General features: G+C 39.5%; 1 protein-coding gene across 1 annotated transcript in view; it reads right to left on the bottom strand.

The window, feature by feature from the left end:
* The window catches only part of GPC5 (glypican 5), a 659,030-nt gene extending 635,436 nt beyond the window's left edge, over nt 1-23,594 (bottom strand). The window contains exon 1 of the mRNA XM_061996002.1: nt 23,572-23,594. The gene's annotated coding sequence lies outside the window, so the exon portion shown is untranslated. The remainder of the gene's footprint in view (nt 1-23,571) is intronic.
* Between the last annotated feature and the right edge of the window lie 576 nt (nt 23,595-24,170).

Genomic DNA, 24,170 nt, shown 5'->3' with positions numbered 1-24,170 from the left:
CTTCAAGAGGTCTACAAAACCTTGCATTTTCTAAGGGGAAAGCGGCAAAGCTCCAGTTTACAAAACCCCCTCATGTCTACAAGCTAAAGTCTGATGGTACCTGTCAGAGCAGCCAAAGAAGCAGCAGCTCACATTGTATTGTCTCTTCTAAAACAGCTTTCTTGATGCCAGAGGTAAGAATCCACACTATGCACAAATGTAAATGCCACAGCTTACCCCCTATAGCTGGAAATTGTCCTTAGTTCATTTTGAGGCTGGTGGTGGTCGTTCAGCACTGTACAGCATTGATCTATCCCAGCTTTTACCTTAAATTTTTTATCTATGGCAGAAATCTGAATGCAAGACTACAAAAACAGTTCCAAGTATGAATTATTCTAAGAATCCATTTGAATATGGGTACAAAACTGACACAGAAGTTATTCATACTTGCACAGGAGATCATCCATTCTGCTGCTGAGCAAAGCAATAAAAGCATTGACATTATCCAGCCTGATGAGTGATGGCTCATAAGCTGAGAGGACTGGTATTCCCCTTTTTTGAATTATCTGTACTCGGCAACTTCCCGTATTCAGCAAGTTCCAACATACATGAAATGCACTTTAACAGAATTTGTTCTACTGTTCTTATGCTGTTCATGGATAAAGAGTAAACACAGAAAACAGTTTATAATCTGGATAAAACAAACTGTAGTAAAAGATGCTTTAGGCCTCCATGAAGAAAAAGAGGGGAAAACTGGACAGAAAGTCCCACTGAAAATAAAAATACGTGGTTTAGATAAGAAAAAAAAGAAATAATTTTAAAATGCAGTAACTTGTGTAGAAGCTAGTAGTAGGCAGTGAACCCCTTGTCAATCAGCAAGACACTTTCTTAAACAGAAAGCTTACTCTTAAATATTTAGAAAACAACCCAAACATGGAGGTCAGAGAATATAGGACCTTATTCAGCAGTGTAAAGATGGTAGACAAAGTTTTGGGAACCATGAAATGCCAACTTCAACACCTAGTAAAAAACATGCAGCAGTCAAAAGAAACATCATAAAGTATTTAAGGGGCTAAAAAAACATTGACAAGTACTCCTACTTTCTTCCTAAGGAACAATAAATGCAACTTTCTCATTTACCTCATACAACTGTACCAGTTTGCCAGCAGCAACAGACTATGTTGGAAAAATTATTCTTAGAACCCCATGGTTTTAATTTGCATTGTTACTTCCTTATCTCCCACTAGCAGTGTTTCAGAGAAACCTCTACCCTCCAGAGTTATATAGGCAAAGGGAAAAGGAAGCTTTTTGGTAAGAAATTGAACATACATGTTTTAACTAGCTCTTTCAACATAAGGAAGATTCTAGTTTAGTCCCAAGGAAGAGTGGGTGGTTTGTTTGTTGGAGGAATTGAAGGATAACTTTTGATTAATTAGGAGACTGAGTTTGATTTTCTTAGAGGTTTTATGCTTTGTCGCTTCCCTGATTTTAGTGTTAAAATGTATCGTTTCACTAAGAAGTTTCAGTACTCAAATATTCTGGAAAAGGTTTCTGCAAAGAAGAAAGGGACTTCTCTCATTTTAACATGAGAAAATACATATGTGTGCATATCTATATATATACACACACAAACTTGATAAAAGAACATTAACATTGGCTACAGACTTTTTTACTGACCAAAGCCTAATGTGTTTCCTTGATGGCTCTTCATGGAAATCTCGCTGTCTGTTCGAGATGACTAAAGAATACCACAAGTTCTCCCTTTGCCTCCTCAACCATCACAAAGAGCACCACTATATTACCTGAAATGCTAGTGCAATGTCAGAGGAGGTTTCATCTTCAACTTATCCCTTTGAATCACATCAAGCTGAAAGGAAGCTTTCTATTACTTTTGGCATGCAGCACTAAATTTCCGGCTCATCTACACAGACAATATCCTCTTCTGGACTGTTGTCTTGAAACTACTGAAAATGTTTTATGTGCCAGTTTCCCTGTTCGTATCCTCTCAGAGAGCAACTACAAAAACAGCCCTTTGTAACCTGTTGCTTTGCCGCATCCACTTTTCTCACCATTCAGAGTCAAACAGGAGTCACTTAGCCTTAATTGTCAAATTCCCACGTCCAGAGGACTACAGCATCCGTCTCCACCTCCAACCTCTGAAATTATCAAATTACTTTCATGCTATTTCTTATTTTGTCTCATATAGCTGAATGTAGGTCAAACATCCATTAAAGTGTCTCATTCTTCTAACACATTCTTCAAAGCTTTCTTTACCATGAGCCTTTTAACTATTATCTGTGTACATATCACAGCAATTAAGGACATTTTTCATTAAGAGCATGGACTGTTGGGTTGACTAGCATGTTCACATTATGTCCCGGTGGCAAATTGTATCCGTTTATTTCATGTCTAATACATGCTCTTTAAGGTTTTGGTTCTGATGCTATCCTTACGCTTTTTATACAGCTTTGAAGAGAATGGGGACCCCAGCATTCAAATGGATCTTCTTGAAGTTACATCAACAGCACGAGGGTGGAAAAAAAACAATAAAATAAACACACCCCCCCCCGCAAAAAAAAACCCCTACACCACAACACCCCCAAAAAACAAGCCACCAACTTTTTCTTCATTTATACATAATTATACCACAGTTACTATGGTAAATAAAACAAATGTCCTCTTATTTTAGGTGGAAATGAGTAAGCTAGGACGAAAATAAGAAGTAAACTAGGACTAAAAGCCACACAGCATTTGGATTTGTAACACTAACAACAGCCTGTTCCTAAGGACCCTATAAACTTCAGGTGAAGCCAGTAAAGCTTCACACACAGCTCAAAGTCTAGTTCAAAGAGCTCATCATAGCATTACAAAAGTTTGATTCGGTTTGCAAATAAATCCTCAAAGAGCATTTTAGGCTTTGTTCTTCTCAGGAAAAAAAAAAAAATCAACTGAAAACCTTCATGAAATCTTAACGAGAAAACTGTATTTTGTTTCATACTTAAAATTACAAAGAACTGTCAAGCTAGGACCTCAGGTTGCGAGAGATGAGAGCGAGCGCCGGGGAAGCAGTTGCAGGCACCTGAGGAGCATCGCAGCCCGCCCGCGTCGCCCGCTCTCGCGTGCCTAACAAATGCTCTCCCTCCTATTACTCCATATTCCAACCTGCGCTTCTGTCGCCGCTTCCCCCGGCGCATTATGGCCCTTTACGGTATCCCCCTCGTCTCCATTCCCTGCCTCACTGCTCATACGCTTCCCCGGTGAAACTGGCCCGCCGCCCCTGGCGGGACCCGCCGCGCGCGCCCGCCGCCTCTGCCGCCCCCTGCCGTCCCGCCGGAAACACGGGCCTAGCGGCCGCACCCGGCCCTGCCCCGCAGGTGCCCCCGCCGCTTCGAGACAGCGCGGCAGAGGCCGCTACACCGGCCCACCTCCCCACTACCCCGGGGTGCTCTGAGCTCTATATTACAGCAGAGTTCTTACATCCCTGTAGGAAAAGCGTTAGACCTTGGATCCTGCCTGCACTGAAGGAGCTTCATTTCTTTACAGTAGTTCTAAGTTCAAGCCTTCACTGCTGAGTACTATATCCAGAATGCAATTGCATGCATATTTTCATAAACATTTTATTTATATAGTAAGTTATACTTCACACACAGCTCAGCAGTCAGCCGTTTACTTTGACAAGTACTTCTCCTTACTGCTTAGGTACCCTGTTTCCATGGAGATTTCCTCATATTCTGGGGAAGAACATTCTTTAGCTCTTGTTTTCATTAATATTATTTCCTTGCAGTATAGTTACCACAGGCCTGTAAAATTAAAACATAACCAGAAAAAACACTTAAGAGGGAATGCTCAGTAGAGGAGACTACAGCAACAAAAAAATATCTGCTTCTATGAAATACTGGTTAGTAACAGAGAAAAGCTCTGGTGTGTAATTGGAAGTAGTACAGCTCTGCAACCTAATCCAAGTGTGACAGAAGTCTACACACAATATCAGTTTCAGCTTAGCATCATCAGTATTAAAAAAAATCCCCACCAGACTTCTTCAGATATTTAAATGCTCCTCTTTGAAGCATCAGCAACAAGTCAACAAAATTTTTGTTATCTCTAAACCCAGAATACACAGAGGTGTACATCTTTTCCCTACATGGCACAAAGGGAGAGGTGTTCACATTTCCTAAACTCAAGTTTGACTTTCACGGTGCCTAGAGATGCAAACTGATTTCCTGTAGTCCAGATCTGATGTTCACAGTTATTTTTACTTTATCAGAACAACAGTGCTCCACGAGACCCTGCAATCAGAAACCATTTGTTCAACAAGACAACCAGGGACTTAGTAAGGTATCAGGTAACTCAACATGCACACATTCAGGCACTCCTACTGTAAATGGTATCACTCACAGCTGCTGTTACTATTCCTCATGCCCTTGCAAATTCAGAAGCACTTAACTCTGTAGTTCATACCCAGCTTCTCAGTTTTTGTTAGTGGGTAAAACATAAAAAAAACTTTCCTAAAAGTTATAAACCACATGACTTGTACCTAATCAGAGTGACTTGACACTTCTGCTTCCTTCAACTGGATCAAAGTGTTTCTAGTGAACTGGATTTTAGCTTTTTTTCCCCAAGCAGGTAGGGAGGAACATGAAAACATCCAAAAAGATACAGCCCCCCTCAGTCTGTACTGATTCACTAAGTTCTGAACAACTGAAAATATCACAATTGCAAGGCAAAACTGAGATATTCCCATGTATGAATTTTACCTATACAAGCTGCAACGTAAATAATGAGTTGGAGTCACAATTCACTCTACTTGGAAATCTAACAGTGAAAAAGTGACCAAATATGCTTCTTGGAATATTCTCATAAGATAATAAAACACAGGGTATACTGTGTAAGACTATCTTACAGTAGCATGACACTTCTACAGGTCATATACAGTCTCACAAGCTGATACTCAAAAAGTGTCTATTCTTCTTTTGTCCTTGTGTCCCCACAATCCTTTGCATACAGCTATACCAAACAGCAATGTCTGAAGACATGGTGTTGCCCTTTTTGTTATTTCAGTTCACATAGAAAAACTTCACCTAAGGAGGTAGAAACTTTGTTGGTGTATTTTTCTTCAGCTCTTGTGTTTTTCAAAGTGTGGTTTATTGTCCATAGAACAGAACTGAAAATGATCCTTCAACAGCTCTCCTTTAATTCTGCAGTGACTTTTGCCCCAAGGGATCAATTCTTTATTTCTTCCTAATTACCAAGTCCTTGTTTTCAATTCATGCAGTGTAATACAAGCAGATATAGGCATGTGCTTCACTGCCACTAAATCCAGAATTAAAAATCAAGGCAAACCTAGGTAGGTACTCCTAAAAGTCAGCAAGGGCTTAAGTTTCCATGACTCCTAGGTCATGAGTAGGTATATGTTGCCAATATTCAGCAGGTGAACCACCTCACCATGAGGGTCCCACCTGAACTGACAAATTAAGTGAAAGAATGCCTACCAAATCTTGGTTCAGACCAGAAGGCAGCAATTTGGTCTATCTTACATAAATGAGTATCAAAGAAAATGAATGAAGATATCTTCATTTTAATACCATTCACACATTCAAGATGCAAGTGACCGTCTCTGCTTTGCAGAGGTTCAAACTTTCCACACCTCTCCAGGTGAGCATCTGAGTTTAACTTATTTTTGAAGTGACAGGGCTAAGCAATAAAACCTCTGAGATTATCCAGACCTGCACTGTAGTAGTTATTGCAACTGGTCTAGGGAGAGCAGAACTCCAGTCTACCAAACCAGGTTATCGGAAGCAAAGAGTACTGGGCTCAAACCTCTTTCTACAGATGAATAGGTATTTAAAGAGCTAGCACTGATCTCTTTCTGCATTACAAATACACAAAATAAAGCCATAACTTTCCACTGAAAGGCTGCTGAACCTTCTACCTAACTATATCACATGCTTGTTTTAGAGATCACTCTATAGTTAGCAAGACGAAATTTCTATCAGCACACAAAACCTTTATGAACTTGGTAATTACCTTCACAATACAAAAAAGTCAATTTCCAATCTTAGATTTCATTAATTAATAATAATAATAATATCACACTGTGTCATGATGGCAATGCCTGTCTGCCCACAATAACTTGTTAATGGGTATTTCTGTGGTGTTACAGCTATGAAATACCAGAAATGCCCGTTACAGAAATATTTTCAAGTGGAAACTTGATTACTTTCGATACCAAGGCAAATCACCATGCAACAAACTGGAACCAAACTGCTCCCCATTAATGAGCTAACTAGTCTTAGCCCAAGGCATATCCTACATAAGGGTCTCCAAGTTTCATATTTTTCCAGTCTTGCCAATACTATTAACACACATTTCATGGAAACTATATATTACACGTGAGGGACTCATAAGTTCACTGTAGATACAAGAACTGACATTGCAGCTTGTAAATACTATGAGAGGTTAGCATGCTGTTACCCACTGAGTGTTCCAGAGCACTGCAAGGAAAATACAAGCATCTAAGTTTAATCTTCATACTTGATGCTACACAGTTTGGGTAGAATTATGAACACAATACTCTAAAATAGAGATATTAGGAATAACTCAGGAAAAAAAAAAAATCAAAGAAAACATTTCAAAAGTATTTTATAGGCTTCGAAGAAAAGCTAAGGCAATTCTCCAGTAAATGCTATACCTATAATGACATTCCCACCTTGCCTTCAAGTGCAACTCTTAAGATGACTTCAGTATAAAAACTTATTTCAAATCCCTTAATTTTAAAAGCAAAAAAAAGTATCCAAAGGTAAGTATTGGAATGATACTTTTGGCATCACTTTGCTAGAATATATTGTTTGATGACACATTGCTAAGATGACACTGTAGAGTAATCAAAACTGACACAAATTCTAATCAACAGGGCTATTTTTGTTAATTTTGTCTTCTCCAGGAGACAGAAGGAAACAGAAAGCTGAGAGTCCTGGTAAATAATTTTGTTTGTACATTGCAAAGACTCCTCACACACTCTCTCTTCATTTTATACTTCTAAACAGAAGTTGTTCAGCACATAACATTCAACCGTATAGAAATAAAATGCTACACACAAGCTGCACTTGCATGGAACTTTTAGTCACTAAATGATTTCATTGGTCTGTGTCTTATCAAGCTGCTCTCTATTCTACTCTAGTATAGAGGGCTAAGCTGTACTTGCAAGGCTGCACTGCCCATGAATTTGTCCTGCAGCACTGTTCCCACCATGAACTACAGAAGTTTAAAAGAATGAAGCACGATAATACAATTCAGATGAGAAAAAAAGGCAGTTCAGGATGACATAATACAAAGGTTTAATTTAAATTAGACAAACTGTAGTTTTCTAATGGGAAGGGAAATCTACACTTCCCTTTTCCCAAGCACATGGAAAAATCAGAGAAAAACCTGTACAAAGATGTCTACCCTATTCAAGCCTTGTGTTTACTAAATGTTCCTGGAGGAACTGAAAAGACAGCTCATCAGCACCCACTCTTCTGTTAAGAAGCTACCATCCTGCACTATCAAATTCTACTGCCCACTAAATCCTTTATTTCCAAATCTAAACAAAAGCACTTCCCTTTTAATGTACATAAGCAGTCATGTGAGTCTCAGTCTAAAGACTGTCTTGCATGGCATTTACTCATCCCTGCCTCTTTTCCAGAAATGGATTATTTGACTATTTCCCTCTCTTTTGTGGTGTGGGTTTTTTTGGTTTTTTTTTTTATTCAGGAGAGCTGTCATCTGTCCTGCCTGCAATATAATCCTGCAATATGGAACATGAATACGCTGTTAGCTATGCTAGTTTTAAGAATACTGCTACTGATTCTGAACTGGCACTTTGCAAAGGAGCCCCCTATATTTTATCTTAAGCTAGACAGGAATAATGGAGTTTACACTTACTTAAGAACTAAGCAGGGTATTTACACAGCAGTTTAAAATGCAAGTTGGAAGTGTTCAGCTATTGACTAAGTTCCTGATTCTGATTTTTGTTTTAAATTTCACTAGTTCAATACAGCTAGAACTGAATTAACTTGTTTTGGCATTACATATAGCGACAGCTGCAAAGCATTGGAGCCACCAACTGTTCAAACATGGCAACAGCTACCTAACAGAATTCTACCTCCCAGTAGTTTATACAAAACACAGTGTGCAAAGTACTTAATCATCACTGAGTTTCTTTCATTCAGTAGGACATCATATTATCATATCCTACTAAAATTCTGAAAGCTTTGTATTTGATTAAAAAACATGATCTCAAATGATTATATTGCTACCTTTAAAGATATGAAATTAACTTAATACCCTAGAAGCTCTTCCAGTAGTCTCTCCAAGTGGGCATTCAAATGAAGGACAGTTAATAATAGATGTATACAGCAGATGCAGCTCCTTGTGCACTGGTCATAAAAGCAAGCTTATACAAGCCTTTCATAAATAATTTTACACATTTGTCATTAAAACCAATTATATCTAGAACTTTCAAACATTTAATGGCAGTTTATAAATTAATCAGCACAAGGGAAACAGTCACTTCAGAGCATACTTGTAAAAAAAAACCTATGTTTTGCTCAAAGTATGCCTCAATACCATTGACTAATTTGTCTTTATTTTTAGAGTTTACCTTGAACACTTATCTTCAAAACCAGATATGTATTCTTTCCCCCTATTTCATTTCCTCACAGTGCTTGCTTTAACCATAAATTTCTGTCACTGAGCTGCACACAGTTGAGGCAGCTCAACGTCTCAACTGTCCCAAGCTCTGCCATTCTGTGGCACTGAATGCACCATTATCAAGTTTGCTGATGGTACCAAACTGGGAGGTGCTGTTAACTCTCTGAAGGGACAAGAGGCTTTGCAGAGGCATCTAAATAGACTGTAACTCTATACAATCATCAAATGAAATCTGACAAGTCCAAATACCAGATTCTTCACCCAGGTATAAATTGAGAGAAAGTGGCTGACAAGCAGCCCTGCAGAAAGGGATCTGGGGGTGCTGGCCAGCAGCAGGCCCAATATTAATCAGCAGTGTGCCCTGCAGTCAGGAGGGCAAACCACATCCTGGGGTCCATCAAATACAGCAGTCAGCCAGTCAAGGAGGCAATTATCCCACTCTACTCAGCGCTGGTGTGGCCTCATCTTGAGTAACATGTGCAGTTCTGGGCCTTACGATGTAAGGAGGATGTGAAGCTCTTTGAATGCATCCCAAGAAAAGCAACAAAGTCAATGCTAGGGATGGAAGGCAGGTCCTGTGAGGAGCATCTGAGGACTCTGGGCTCGTCTGGAGAAATGGAGACTTAGGGACATCGCTCTTATTGCTCTCTACAGCTTCCTGAGTAGGGGAAATGGAGAGGGAGGTGCTGATCTCCCTGGTACCGAGTGATGTGACACGAGAATGGTTTAAAGCTGCATCAACGGAGCTTTGCACTCGACATAAAGAAGCACTTCTTTACTGAAAGGGAGGTCAAACACTGGAATAGACTTCCTAGAGAGGTGGTCAGTCTCAAGCCTGACAGCATTTAAGAGGCTTTGGGCAATACCTGCAATAATATGCTTTAGTTTTTGGAACTAGTAGTCAGGCAGTTGGACTGGATGACTGTTGGGGGTCCCTTCCATCAGAACTATTCTACTCTATTTCACCTGAGTTCAATCAGCACAAGTGAAGGAACACCTGGACAATGTGAGCTTTTAAATTTGAGAATTGTAACCATTGTACAACCAAATCTAATTCCATTTGCAAAGCATCTTGGAACATGCTGGAGTTTATATTGCAGCACTGCAGTCTTGAGGTAGCAGATATGACAATGAATAAACTGCAGAAGCAAGCTACTAGGTAAGTCAACATATAGCTCAACTATGAGAAATCTAAAGCTACTTACAAGCCAGATCAGTTTTATTTCATTTTAGCACTCAACATCTTAATGTTGCACTCAGTACTATGAAGTAGTAGTTCAAGTATCTGAGAAAATTATTCTAAAAACAACTGAGGCAGCCTCTACAAGAAGAATAAATGTCTTATTAGATCAATCATGAGAAGTTTCGTAAGACAAACCTTTCTTCAGATATCTAAGCCATCCTAGTTATTACCTGTATGACCATCTAAATAACTTGGAGAAACAAGACTCCTCCATGAAGGCATTCAAAGTGCTGTAGCAAGGTCATACTATAGCTCTGTTCCCTCAGTATCCCAACTGTAATAATAGATCCCTAGGGAAGAATATAATATTTTGCCCTCTGTGTCCTCCCAACCATCTGTGACTTCAAACTACTTGAACTCATGGTCACACTTTCTTTAAATATCCCTTAATGGATTCCAAGCCCTTTCTCCCTTATTTTGCCCCACTGCATCCCCACCACTCCCAATACACTTGGGCATCTTTTAATGCTTGCAATCCAGATAAGGCAAAAAGCGTCTCATCCTGACAGTATTTCTGGATTTCACAAAAGAAAGCTTTATCTACTTCCAGGTTCAGCACCTGTACTATCCACAACTGACTTCAGTCATTAGAAAACACAAGCAAATAACCAGTTTCTTCCCCTCCCAAACAAGTTTTCCTGGAAGAATTTATTTTCATAGACACCACCAATAAGAATGAGGGAATACACACAAAATGATGTTTTGTCAAGCTACAGTATTTCCTTCTCCATTTCCTGATCATTTGTACTAGACAGTAAGCAGAAAGTCACCTTACTAACCAACCTGGTTTTTGCCTTACATTATGTGACACAAATGTATACTACCTTCTGTATATTAATACCATTCGCCTAAACACGTACCTATGCATAAATAGATATATCTATACAGAGACATATACATAAGAGAAAAAAAGAACGGACTATGGAAACAAGACAAAATCTGGAATGCAAAAATTTTCACTTAAGGGTGAGGGAGCCCTGGCACTGGCTGCCCAGGCAGGGTGTGGAGTCTCCTTCTCTGGAGGTTTTCAAAACCACCTGGACATGTTTCTGTGTGAACTGATCTAGATGTATCTGCTTGAGTGGGGCCGTTGGACTAGATGATCTTCATAGGTCCCTTCCAACCCCTACCATTCTGTGATTCTGTGAAGAAGTTATATTTACATAATTATGTTATTCAGTTTGAATAATTTAGGAAAGCTCCTTGTTTGTTTATAAACTATTTCTCAGCCCCCTCAAGGACAAAGATGTAAAGAGTTAGCTTTTGACATATGCTGAGGGAAAGGATAGTCCTAACAGAGTCAGGAGAAATTAGGAGAAAGAGAAATATCTGTAACTTCATTAAATGCCTCCCCAAAATGTTCTCTGGAATTCACAGTAGTTATTAAAATTCTGACTACTATACAGTGTTTTACTAAACAATACTATAAAAGTTTCATCTATACGTGACCAGGTCGATGGGTAGGTAAGGAGAATATTATCACTTCTTGCAGTGACAGATTCTGACCCTGGAAAAGCATGGTTGTGGTGTAAGAACAAAAATATAGTACGAAATCTTCGCAGTGCCTTCCCTAGAAGCTAACTGAAAGTGACCTTCCAAAGCTGTATTTAAATTTAAAACCAAGATTCCCAGCACCTTAAAAACACAAACAAAACAATCATAGCAGTGAGTCAAAAGATTTTCTATGTATACCTTTCAGCCTCTATCCTAAAGTTAAAACCTGTGGAGAAGAGATATATACCTTTACTAAATAAAGGTATGTAAAGCAAAAACAACAAAAAAAAAAGCAATAGCTGCATGCTTTTCTGTATCAATGTTCTCTTGCTTAACACATTTCTCTCAAACTTCCTTCCCCTCTGCCCCAAACCCCCAATGTAGGACAACTACACTGGACAGTGCTACAACATTCCATTGTACTTGCACACACACAAAAAAAAAAAAATACTGGTCCTTAACATTGTCCTATTTGCCCAAGAAGTATGCTTAGTATTCTGGCATTTCAGGCAGAAAGCCATCTTTTACACTAGCATCACAAGGGACTTTTTAAAACAATATAAAGTCAAGGAAGACTTTTAGAAATGTTGCATTCTCAGGCTTGCTGGTAAACAAGGAAAGAGTCTGAGAACTCTTAACAAAAGGCAAAGATAACTGATGTTAAAACAGACCAACCAGGTCAACCAGGGTTATGGAGTCTCCTTCCCTGAAGGTCTTCAAGACCCGCCTGGACATGTTCCTATGCAAACTGATCTAGGTTGCCCTGCTTCTGCAGGAGGGTTAGACTAGATGATCTCTAAAGGTCCCTTCCAACCCCTACCATTCTATGTTCCTATGAACCAGCATCATCAGTGTCTCACAATTCATGAGAGTCTCAGAATAAGGTACGCACAAACTTTCCAACTGTAAGTCAGGAGCACACTCGAAACCCAGACACTACAGAAGCTGGCTTTTTATAGCCTCAAAAATCAACAGATGAGGTGTTCCCAGCAAGTAAAATAGAGACAGATTGCTCTTTGGTGAACAGAAGTGTGAAGCAGCTAGCTGCTGAGAGGGTGCTCAAATCATATGGGAGATTCAACTACTGATTAATGCACCAGTTTTACACATTACAGCTACCACAAGAAAGAACACTGCACATGTCCTGCCTTTGCCAGTCAAACACAAGGTGGTGTTGCTGCCTTACTGACAGGAGTGGCACTCCGGTATCTTAAGCACACTGCACACCAGCTCAATTCCTGGCATACTGAAGTGCTGACTTTATTTCTTAGAATATCAGTGAGTGAACTTGGATGTCAGGCCAAAACCATACACTCACAAACAAGATATTCAAGGCAATCTGGATGAGCAGAAGACTTCAAAAAGAAGTCATGCCTCCAGGAATGGGGCTGATCTCATCATAACCACAAAGACCACTTAATCCCAAGAAATGCTTCTGCCACAGTACCTTGACCCAGTCCAGAATTGTGGGTCTGGGAGTACCATCTGGTGGAAGCCATAAAAAAGCTGTTATAACAGTGGTTTTAAGAAGTTATCTGGAGTGTTCTGCTTGGAGCATAAAATAAAACTTAGTAGGTTTCTCACAGATGCTTATTGCTCAAGACCAATATTAAAAAAAAAACCAAAAAAACCAAAACACCAACAAACCTGAGAGGGAACAAAGGAACAGGTATTTCTATTCCCAGTTTAAATTTCACTTAACTTCCAGCTTTCCTCCTTTCAGCCTCTTAGGGTGACTTACTATAACCAAACAAAACCTAGCATTGATCAAGGACCTTCACTATCCCTACCACTTCCTTCTCACCTTCCCCCAAGAATGTAATTCTGCATGCAGTCTCTGGCCAAGATACTACTCAAGTAACTTTAACACTACTTTGGTAGTGTCCTACAGCATCTGGTGCTCAGTTATATCCTTCTCTCTGTATTTACTAGCAGACAGGGAAGAAATACAGATGGACATTTTTATACAACTCTGATCTAGGTTTTGTTCCACTGTGATTTACCAGAACTCTCTGGTGCTGGAGACCACTACTAAACAGCGTTTTATCCATTTGTTGTTTAGATTCTTTGGCAAAGGCTCCCTTGCAGTTAACTTTTAAAAAGGAGAGGAGAGGGGCAGACTTTCTGAGCTCCTTCAGGCTACTCAGTAAAGACTCAGTTTATGACGTGCCTAACTCTGAAATACATAGCCCATGTAACACATCCCTTACGATCTTCATTTGTTTCTGCAATGCCGGCAATATTCTTACATTCTTGCTGGTTTCCCATGCTTCTTATGAAAGAATGTAAGGTGGAATGTAACCTAATTAAGACGTCCTAGAAGTCTGTAGATTTCTAGAAGTAGGTGATCCCCAACATATTATAGCTTCCCTATCCCCACTAGGGAACAGGCCTACAAATCAATACACATTTTAGTCAAAACTAATTTAGTACTAGAGATGCACTTACCAGCTGGAATTACACATATTCATAGACAAATATTTCGCAAGTGAGACTCTACGTGGATGTAGATAGCTGAATGAGGCTCCAAGAGATGACCACCATTTAGCTTTCATTTCAATACTAAACTCCTCTGTATATAACATTTTTATATTTTATATAAAAAAACTACCACCACCCCTCCAAACCAAAAACCTGCAAGTCTATGTATAATACATCATCACAGCAGAATGGGATACCTTAGAGAAGTCAAAATACTCTTTGAAATATTCAATAGCAGTACTAGGATACAACTAGTAACAACTGAGAGTATCTCATTGATTCAGCACACTAAAATTTGCAGACTTTTTTCACCTCTCATTTCTGTCGAAAAAAAACCCCACAACCCAACAACACCACAAAAAAACACCACCACAAACACCAACACAGCCCCAAACAAACAAACAAAAAAAACCCCAAAACACAAACAAGAGCACAAAATCACATTTCACTTTTTGTATGAAACTATGTTTGCAATTGTTACAGTATTATAAACTCAAGAGTGGCAAAATACCACTTATCACTCCAAGCAGTCTACCTTGACACTTTCTTGGAGGAAGCATAGTTCTGGTCTCCCCAACACACGTGGTCCTCTCCCGGTGATTATTTTCTCCCCTTTCCTCCCCCCTACACTAGCCTCAGATTTTAAACCCCTCACACATTTAGAAATGCTTTAGTCACACAACTATGGTATAAATAAATATATTTTTCTCCTCCAAGTTCCAAGCACAGTACATATTTGAATCCACATATAACTGCATCTTTTACTGTATGTCTGATTATCAGTTGAACTTAACAAACCAACCTTAAAACAGAACAAAAATAACTTGAGTAGTAAATATCAACAAATGAACATCTGCTGTCAAAGTGATCAGTGCAATCCTTAGACAGGAGTTGCTAGGAAATATAAGTAAAAAGAAACATCTTAATTCAGATTACATCTTCAAACAGCAACTGACTCGACCCTGGCCAGACATAGTACGTGCTCACTTTCACAGGTACCAACATCCATGGACAACCTATATTACAGACTGCCCATGCAGTCTCTCTGAGAAAAACCTGCTTCAACTACCCTGCTAAAGCAGCATCTCAAATGCTACCTACTAGATCTATTTGTAATTAAACCACTTGATTTCAGCTGGGATAACTGAGTTTCTGCAAATGGAGACATGTAAATGGGGAGAGCAGGAAAGAAGTACTACACTAACTACTTCCCCAGGCACAAAGGTATTAAACCCGACTCTTAGTTCTGTCTCTGTGCTTTATTTTACTTAGTATCTGTAGTCCCAGTTTGCCACAAACTCAGAGATGTTCCAAGCTCTGACTGTTGGAGATACTCCAATGACCTCTGGTATGTTTGCTAATTATGACAACTCCAAGTACTCCCTACATTCATTCTTTCAATCATGTCTGTAAACATTCTTGGGCTTTCTAATGCCTAATCAGTTCTTACAAGCATACTCACCTGCACAGAAATGTAGTTAAATACTTCCAAGAAACACTAGCTATCTGTTACTGCAAGACCAGGACTAAATCTCTGCTAGAAGATGCTGATAAATACAAGAAGCACATATTTGGTGATGTACAGGAGAACGTTGAAAACCAGCTATACTACCTTGAAACCATGAACTTAGCAGTTCAGAGGGCACAACTTGCTCATGAAAGTTAACCACTGTGTGGGATAACATACTGCAACAGGGGCTTGCAGAAATCCTATGTGATGGCTGAAAGGGGGCAGAAAACACTATTTCCTGCCTCAGACCTTAAGAATACAAACATAATGTAATTTTAAAGAGATTCATGACTTGCAGTGGAACAGTTGTTTTGATACACATACAGATGGGTACTCATGACTTGCTTTTATGCTTTGTCTGATAATACTGATGCAAATCATAGAAACTATACCCTAGAACTGTAGTTATCTTATCCATTATACTACGTCGTATCAATATTTAACATAATGCAACCTCACAGGTCCACCTCACATACAATAACTTCCAACCACAAAATCTAGGTATCAAATAGTGTTTAATCACCATGTTTTTCAAAAACTTTCAGGTAAAACCTTACTTCTCACCTAGCAAATAAAAAACCCATTATCAGAACTTACCACACACATCCCAACTCTCTCAGGGAGTCAGGAAAGCCATTCCTAAACAACTCTCTAAAGCAGTTAAGTTGTCCCTAAGCCATTCTTGGTTCATTATGACTTGTTTCAATGTTTTTAGTGAACAACAAGGAAAATCTGGTCAGTCACATAGTAGTGCAAATTTCTAGAATTTGACTGTAGAAAATGGCACAGAAAGAGAAGCTTCTCTTTAAGATACAACAATTTTTACCTTTGGGAAACAACTAGGAAAGTAAAAAAAAAAAAAAAAAATCCACAAAAACACAAACTCCACTTAAGCCCACAGAGGTTTGCAGAGTTCAACACAAGGACCTTCTATTCCAATGTATTTATAAGCCTTCCAAGCATTACAGTAATATTCAGAAACTACAGTTAGGTTTGATGTCCCACACAAAACATGGGTCTTTGCCAAAGTAGCGCTGGGTTGGGAAAAAAAAGGGAACAGGAAAAAAAAAAAGATACACTCATACCAAAACACATTACTAGTGACTCAATACATCCCCAGTACCCATATTTTACATTTCTGCAGAGAGGACAGTTAAAGAACTGGAGAACTGACTAGAAAAGTATCAGTCCTGTACGACAGGAGCTTTCTTTTTGCATCGAGTACACTTAACAGGAACTAGTTAATTTGTTCTATAGCAAGAAAAAGTACTGCCACAAAGACGCTTAAAAGACATGGGTATCTGGAATCTTTTAAAGATTCCATAACATGTCATCCAAAGGATTTATTGTTGTACAATGCCTTATCCATTGTTAAAATCCAGACCATTTCTATCCAAACTGTTGACGTGCCCCACAGCAGGACAGTTGCTCTAACACATTCTTGTCAGCAACAGCAGAGTACAAGGCATAGAATATACAGATGAGTAACTCAAGTTATACTAGTCTCCTGCTTTAACTGAGCTTTCTACTTTTCTGATCTATTCTCATCTATCATCTTCCCTACTTTCAACTGTATCCATGATCATCCTTCATCTCCCAAGGACTATCACACTTTTTCCACCAGCAAACAGGCCTATGTATTTCTACTGCAAGTGGGACATGATCAGCCACCACTTATCTGCAGATCAGATTCCCGGAAACACACATCTCTAACTGAACTCACAAGAGCAGACCCATTTGACAATGACTACAATATACAAAGCCTAGTACTCAAGCATTTGTCACAGACTACTTCTTGTCTTTTCAAACATGGCTCCATTAGGAGACTGTACATTAATAGCTAGCATTAATCAGCTAGTCCAGCTGACTAATCAAAACCACAGTCTGAATTCTAGATATGTGCAAAACATTCATCATCAACATAAGCATTTCTTCAGTCCAGCCTCAGTTAGCTCTGTGTCAATTTCTGTAAGAATCCATTCCATGCAAAGTATGTTGTCCACATGCAAGAGACATGAAGAACATTTTTCATTAGCTAGGGAGATTGCTTCCCTCAGCAGCAGTGGATATCTAAACATAGTACAATTTGTGATGCTTAAAGGAAACTGTCCTGCCAGAGATGAACAGAAATGCTTATCTTCAAATCACAAAAAAGATGTCTTGAGATTACCCAATTACAGATATTTGCATTTACAGCTTTGCCTGTACAGTTTGCTACCCATTTAAAGAACCTGATCCAGTTCTTAAGGAGCCTGAAACTAAGCACTCTGGACAATCAGACTTGAATTACACTTAATTCACTAGGGTGATGTGACACAGGAGTAATGAAAAAACTCAACACTACACTACACAAGAAAACCAACACAAAAGAGGTGAGCCTGAATTCACAAATCATTCATCAACTATGCAAAGTTTTATGTAACTATATTGGATTTTTTTTTTCCTTAGAAATATGTAAAATCTAGAATAAGGGAGAGACGATCCCTTCTACGACGATACTTCTGTAGTCACAGGGCCACTAGTTCCCCCAGCCAGGAATCCTACCGGCTGCAGCCATTAACAGCCTTGTGTGAAATCCTGCTAAAAACCTAACATCACTCAACATACAAAACACTTTGTTTGCCCCCTTTATCTCAAACTACCTCCCAAAACAGGAAGCTTCATAACCTGCAGTATGCAACAATGCCAGGGCAGGTGCACACATTTAGCCTCATCAATTCCCAACTGACAATCCTCATGCACCACGATAACAGGTACTAGCATCAACTTCACTGACCGTATCAGCTGGGAGAAGACAGATGCCTGCTACAAAGATGTAAGAGACAAAAGTGCAGTGGATAATCCATCAGGAACAGTAAATGGAGTAGAGAAGAATCCTAATGACACATTTTTATATTCCCTTCAGATCTCCTCATTTAGACATCATCCAAAAAGATGAACAGGAAAGTATATGACCAGAAATTTGGATTCTCTGAGAACTGTAGATTTCACAGCAAAGCCATGATCACAAGTCATGACACAATGCAGTCCATCATCATCAATTTCTATGTTTTATATACTGAATGCTACTTGCCTCTTTATCTGATACTACTAAATTCAAACGTTCAGAGAAGCTTCGGGGAATTAATTCTTCTCTAGTGATGGAGTGGAGGGTTGGGAGGACAAAGGTGGTGTGAAAAGAAATCCCGTAAGCCAGTCCCAAACGTGAAGAAAACTGGGGGTCTTGGTAACCAGGACTGTACAGACAAGACCACTGATGAACTACACAAAGTGATTAGAACAGTGTGGCAGTCATTTTCTAATGACACTATGTCAGCTATGCAGGAGAGACAACTGCGCCAACACAGCAGGGGATGTCCCCCTCCTATCCTGTGTTCATTTAATGCCTATAAACTAGCAATTACTCAAAATGTCTGCTCCTGACAGTCATCTCACTAGTTGCTTTGATAGTCTAAAGTCAACACAAGAAAGTCAATTCTTAAGAACTGAGCTGTTTTTTCAGTATCATCCAGTGGAAAACAACTGCTTAATTTCCCAGCATGCTTTCAGATACTAAGAGTAGACAGGGAAAAGTTTTCAATGGTTAACAGACAAGGTTTTCCTTATAAGGCTAACTGTGCAATACTAGAACTTCAGACAAGTATTAATACTGCTTGGAATTTCTTGCTTTTTGTTTAGAAAGACAGATTAAGTTACACTCTTCCTGCACAATACATATTAAAAAAAATCATTTTCAGACAATGTCTAGAAATTCAGTTCATGCAGGCTCATCTTCATTAGTGCTAAACTCATAGAAGTTCATATGGCTCAGACTAGTTCATAACAGTTAACTTGAAAAACCACCTGTATCGAAGCCAGTATAAAGAAATAAGCCGCTCAACCATACAACAATGTTTATTAATAGATCCAGGTGAACATATCTGCAGAAAACACTTCTTGGCATTTCTGCGGGATTTTTTAACTGGCACTTGTTCCAGCTACCTAACCACTCCAGTCAAACTTCTACAGAAATGAGTGACACAGCTCAGCTTATTTATCAAATCAGTCGAACTTAGCAGCATTACTTCTCTCCCTACTTTCTTCCATCAACTAGAGTTCAATGTCTCAGCTATGCTGAAATTAACACACACTAGATTAACAACCATTTTTAGGAGACACTCAAGCAACTACAAAAAATAATTTACACAGAACTTGATATACAAGACAAGGCTATATTCACTTATTACGTATCCATGAGAAAGTGGATACATTAGGAGCTGAAACAAAGATAAAGTCTTACAAACATTTTCAGTAAGTGCATACATGACCAACCTGAAACTTCTAGTAAAGCAGTATAATGAATAAGCCAAAGGTCTATTGAAAGCATGCAATTAAGACCGATATTACAGTTTACATGGACAGTTGTAATTGCCCCTCAACTAAAGCATAGCTTACCTCATCTTTGAAATGCTGTATGACAGTTACAAAATTATTCATCACAGACTTGTGCTATGTAAAATTTCTCTGGAATCCAGGTAATTAAAAGATTAAAAGACAGAAATGCTAACAAGTGTCACAGTTTGTTTTCACACAAAGTTATTCACTCCAACATACCTGATGGGACAACTCAAGGGTCCACAGGCATAAAAACTGCTTCTGCCAAGCACTCAGTTTTAGTAGGCTTCCTCACTTAACTGCAATACACATCTTCAGGCATTTCAAAATGTGTTGCTTACATGGCAGTATTAACATGATCACATATTAAAACACTTCTGCATTTCAACTTTTAAGAATGCTTTTACTCTCAAAAGAGGAGTTAGTTAAACCTTCCATCACAAGCAGATTGGTGCAGAAACTCATTTGTACAGAAGTCAGGATGAGATGTGTCTTCATCTGCTGACTTTACTGACACAAGCTTGTGCTCATCAGCAAGACTTTAAGCTTGGAAAAACAGTATTTGGGATATGAAACCTGTTTAAGCAATACATTCTGAAGAAACAGGGATAGAAAATGGGGCAGAATTGACTAAGTTGGCTTGGCTACTTCAGAAAGAAATTTATGGCTGCCAAAGGCCATCAAAGAATTTTCAATGTCTTTCTAGAGGACAAAGTAATGTTGGAAGGCAACATTGTGATATACACTAACTCTGTAAAACAGCCTTCAACACTCTTAGGAGCAACGACCCATTTAGCTTAGTATTCCAATTTAAGTAAGAAGAGGAAGGGTAGCATTGACCCAAATACTCCCGATTTTCCTTTCACAAAGAAACTTCAGAGTACTAGATACAAATCTAGTGGCTATAAGCAATAAATCAAATACTTTGAATTTACAGCATTACTTCTCTGGAAGTCTGTTTTAGGAAATAAAACCATTAATGTCTGAGCTACAAGTGTACTTTATCAACACACAGCTCATTCAAAAAATAAGATGCGTTGAATGCTCCACTTGCAGATTTTTACATTGACACTTTCTTACAGAGATGGTTAAGACATATTGCCCAGTCAACACAGCTTCTTTGAGGCAGTTATCTGCTGAGTTCTCCCTGACGGTCAGGTAGCTCAAGAGACATTTTATTTCATTGCTACGCATTACATGCCCAGTGATTCACTCCAAAGGCTATGAGCTGACCAATGCTGCACTCTCTGCAAATGCAGGTACTCCATAGACACCTGACTAGTATGCAAGATTCCATGGCTAAGGAAGGGTTAAGGCTCTGTCTGTAAGCTCATTTGTTACTCCTGAATTTAACAAATTCTGTATATATGAACTATGGCTAAAAATGCACTCTGGTACTAATACGAACATACACGTAATTTCAATATACTAAAAAGTACTATGAAAAAGCTGTCAAATCCTACACGTCACTGGAATTTGAGAAGCAAATTTACACTGAACAAGTCAGAACTTTCATCCAGATTTTCTGATACCTAAGATGCATTTCTTCCCAACAAATTAACAAAGAAACTGTAAACAAGTATCCACCTTAGTTTAATAGAAAGGTAACAGCCTTATAAAAAGAAAATCCACACTCAAGGATTTCAGTAAATACATAGACAGCAACAAATCCAGTACATACAAACAAGAAGTCATATACAGAAAACAAGACTGGTTACACAGAAAATTACATGACTTTTTTCTAGAAGATACTTAAAAATCTTTAAAGTTTCTTGGATCAGCAAAGGAGAAATTCCTTAAAGCTACGAAGGTGTTTCAGCCTCTATCCCCACCAACCTCAACAGGCCGGGACAAGTGCAATACCAGAGACACACACAGCATTGCAACTGATCCCAACCTGTGTAGAAAGGGGTACAATTTTTCCACACTCAGAGACTGACTTGTCACTGCCACAGTCAGTTTTGCATGGATTTGCACAGCAGAGTATCATACAGCTGGATGCAAACCTGCAAAACTAACCAGAGAACAGTGTTCAATTAAATAACAAATAAATTGTAAAGACATGCTGAATACGTAGTTCTACAGCTAGCAGTACTTTAAGTGCTTATAATGCAGTAGATTAGTGAACACTACCTGCACTATAAGCACTTTAGTGCTACAAGAGCTGTCATTCGCTAGACTGCTGTTAAAATAAGGCAGGCCACAAAATATCCCATGACCAGCAGAAAGCATTCGAACTCCTTGATGTAGATTATAACAGGCCACCATCAGTTTTGCATAGATTTGCACAACTACACTCTTCTTGTAGTGCAACTATGCAAAACTAACAGAAGACTGCAAGCAAAAAACTACTGGAACATCATCTACAGTCTTAACCTGAGTGACTGGATGAAGACATAACTTCTTATGCCAGAAGGAGCACTTAGGGCAGTAGATGCTAATCTACTTCACTATCTGCACTAGATGCACCTTAGTACAAAAAGCACTTGACACCACCACACTGTACCTTTCCAATCTCTGAAGTTCCTGCAAGATCTCCCGAGGCAGTTGTCAACATAATGCTACAAGTGCCTTCACTGCAGTAGGTTATATATATCACTACCTGCACTGTAAGCACTTTGACATTACTCTGACGCAACCAGCAGTTTTGGTAATTCAAGATATGTTGTCTACCTTGTACCTGCTGAAAGAAAAGAACAATGTCAGTACCTAGATTTTCAACTGCACACCTTTGACAACAAAGCTTTGGAATGAATATTCACAACTTCATCTCTGGGCTAAAAACCTCCTTCAGAGTAAGCTGAAGCAGTGCATTAGCTCAGTTCAAGGACTCTCATATGGAATACCAGGATTATCAAAATCAATGCTGATGGACAGCAGTAGCGCCCAATTGTGAAAATGAGTCAACTGCTTCTCTCATGTCATTCTCAGAATGTCATCACAACTTGGAGATAAAAATAACTATGAGTTTTCAAAGATCAATCTGAAATAGGGCAAAAAATCTGCGTCTCCTCAATTAAAAAAAAAAAAGGCTAATGCCAGTGAGTATATTTAAATAAAGTTTTTGCCCAACTCTAGGCAACAAATTAAAAAAAACCAAAAATACTGATCACACAATCCAGTTTACAATACCTTACAACATACCAGGTGCTCTCTAAAGTTTTCAAATTACTTGCTTGGCTGGCAAGTTAAAACATTTGCTGCTACTGCCACAGACACCCTGCCTCCAAACACAGCTCCTACTATCATGTTGTGATCAGCCTATCTAGCACAAAAAAGTGGGTTCTAATGATGGCTGTTAAAATATACTACCACAACCAAATTACAGCTGCTTATTACAAAGAATACATTCAGAAAAGCAGGACAGCACTATATTGAAAATTTGAAAGCATGTCTCACTCCTTCCATATCAGGAATATGGACTTGAAGGATCACATAAAGTTTCTCTTACCTGAAACTTTTTGCAAGGTTACCATAATACTTTGAAACAAGAAAAGTGTATCTTTTGTTAGACTGAAAAACAAGCACTACTGAGAGACAAAAAAAAAACAGATATGTAATGGAAACGTTTTTGAGGCTCTCTCATTGTCCAACTTCTTTACTTAACAAATGAGTGCTTGAAAAACTTGCACGATTCTCCCCTGAGTGAAACCGTGGACTGATACACATGCCTCCAAACCCTAGTAACTCTTTCTAAGAGAGTTACTCAAATCCTAACCCAAATCCCAGGCTCAGCCTCAAAAGCACTGGTCCTGGCCTCTACATTTTTAAGAAAAAAAATTATTGAAATGCTAAAACTTACCATTTTCTGTAAGAACTAACTTCCTTCACCAACACAGTAATGCAACATCCACAGAAAGCTTCGCATATCCTGCTGCACGCACCGATACTGCAGAAAAAAAAACCAAACAAACCTAAGTTATTTATTTGCTTTTTGTTGCTGAGGAGAGAACAAAGTCACCGAGCAAGTTCCTGAACATTAGGACTCCCTCCCATCCCCATGACACCGGCAGAGAGGGCGCGAAACGCGCCGGCACCCTCAGGCCGCCCTAATCCGCCCCGAGTAACACCCCACACGCGGGCTCCCTTCCCTCTTCCCCAAGAACCAGCTCCGCCGGCCACCGGTGGAGACCCTCTGGCCACGGCCACCGCTCCTTCGGCGGCTCGGCGCAGCCCAGGGAATGGACCGGAGTAGAGGGTCGCGGCTGGGGCCGCGGGGCCCTGCCCGGGCCGGGCCCGCTCCCCTCACCTCGCAGCACGTGCTCCTGCGAGAACACAGGGTCGGCCACGCGCTCCGTGGCCGCCAGGGGGCGCCGCCGCCGGCAGCGCGGAGGTCACAGCTCGGCTACGGCGTGACGCCCCCCCCCCCCCGCCCCCAACCGCCCGTCCGGGCCCGCCGAG

Source organism: Colius striatus, chromosome 1 (genome assembly GCF_028858725.1).
Source record: "Colius striatus isolate bColStr4 chromosome 1, bColStr4.1.hap1, whole genome shotgun sequence".
Classification (NCBI taxonomy): domain Eukaryota; kingdom Metazoa; phylum Chordata; class Aves; order Coliiformes; family Coliidae; genus Colius; species Colius striatus.
Note: the sequence above shows the minus strand (reverse complement) of the source record. Positions and strands in the feature narration are given on the sequence as shown.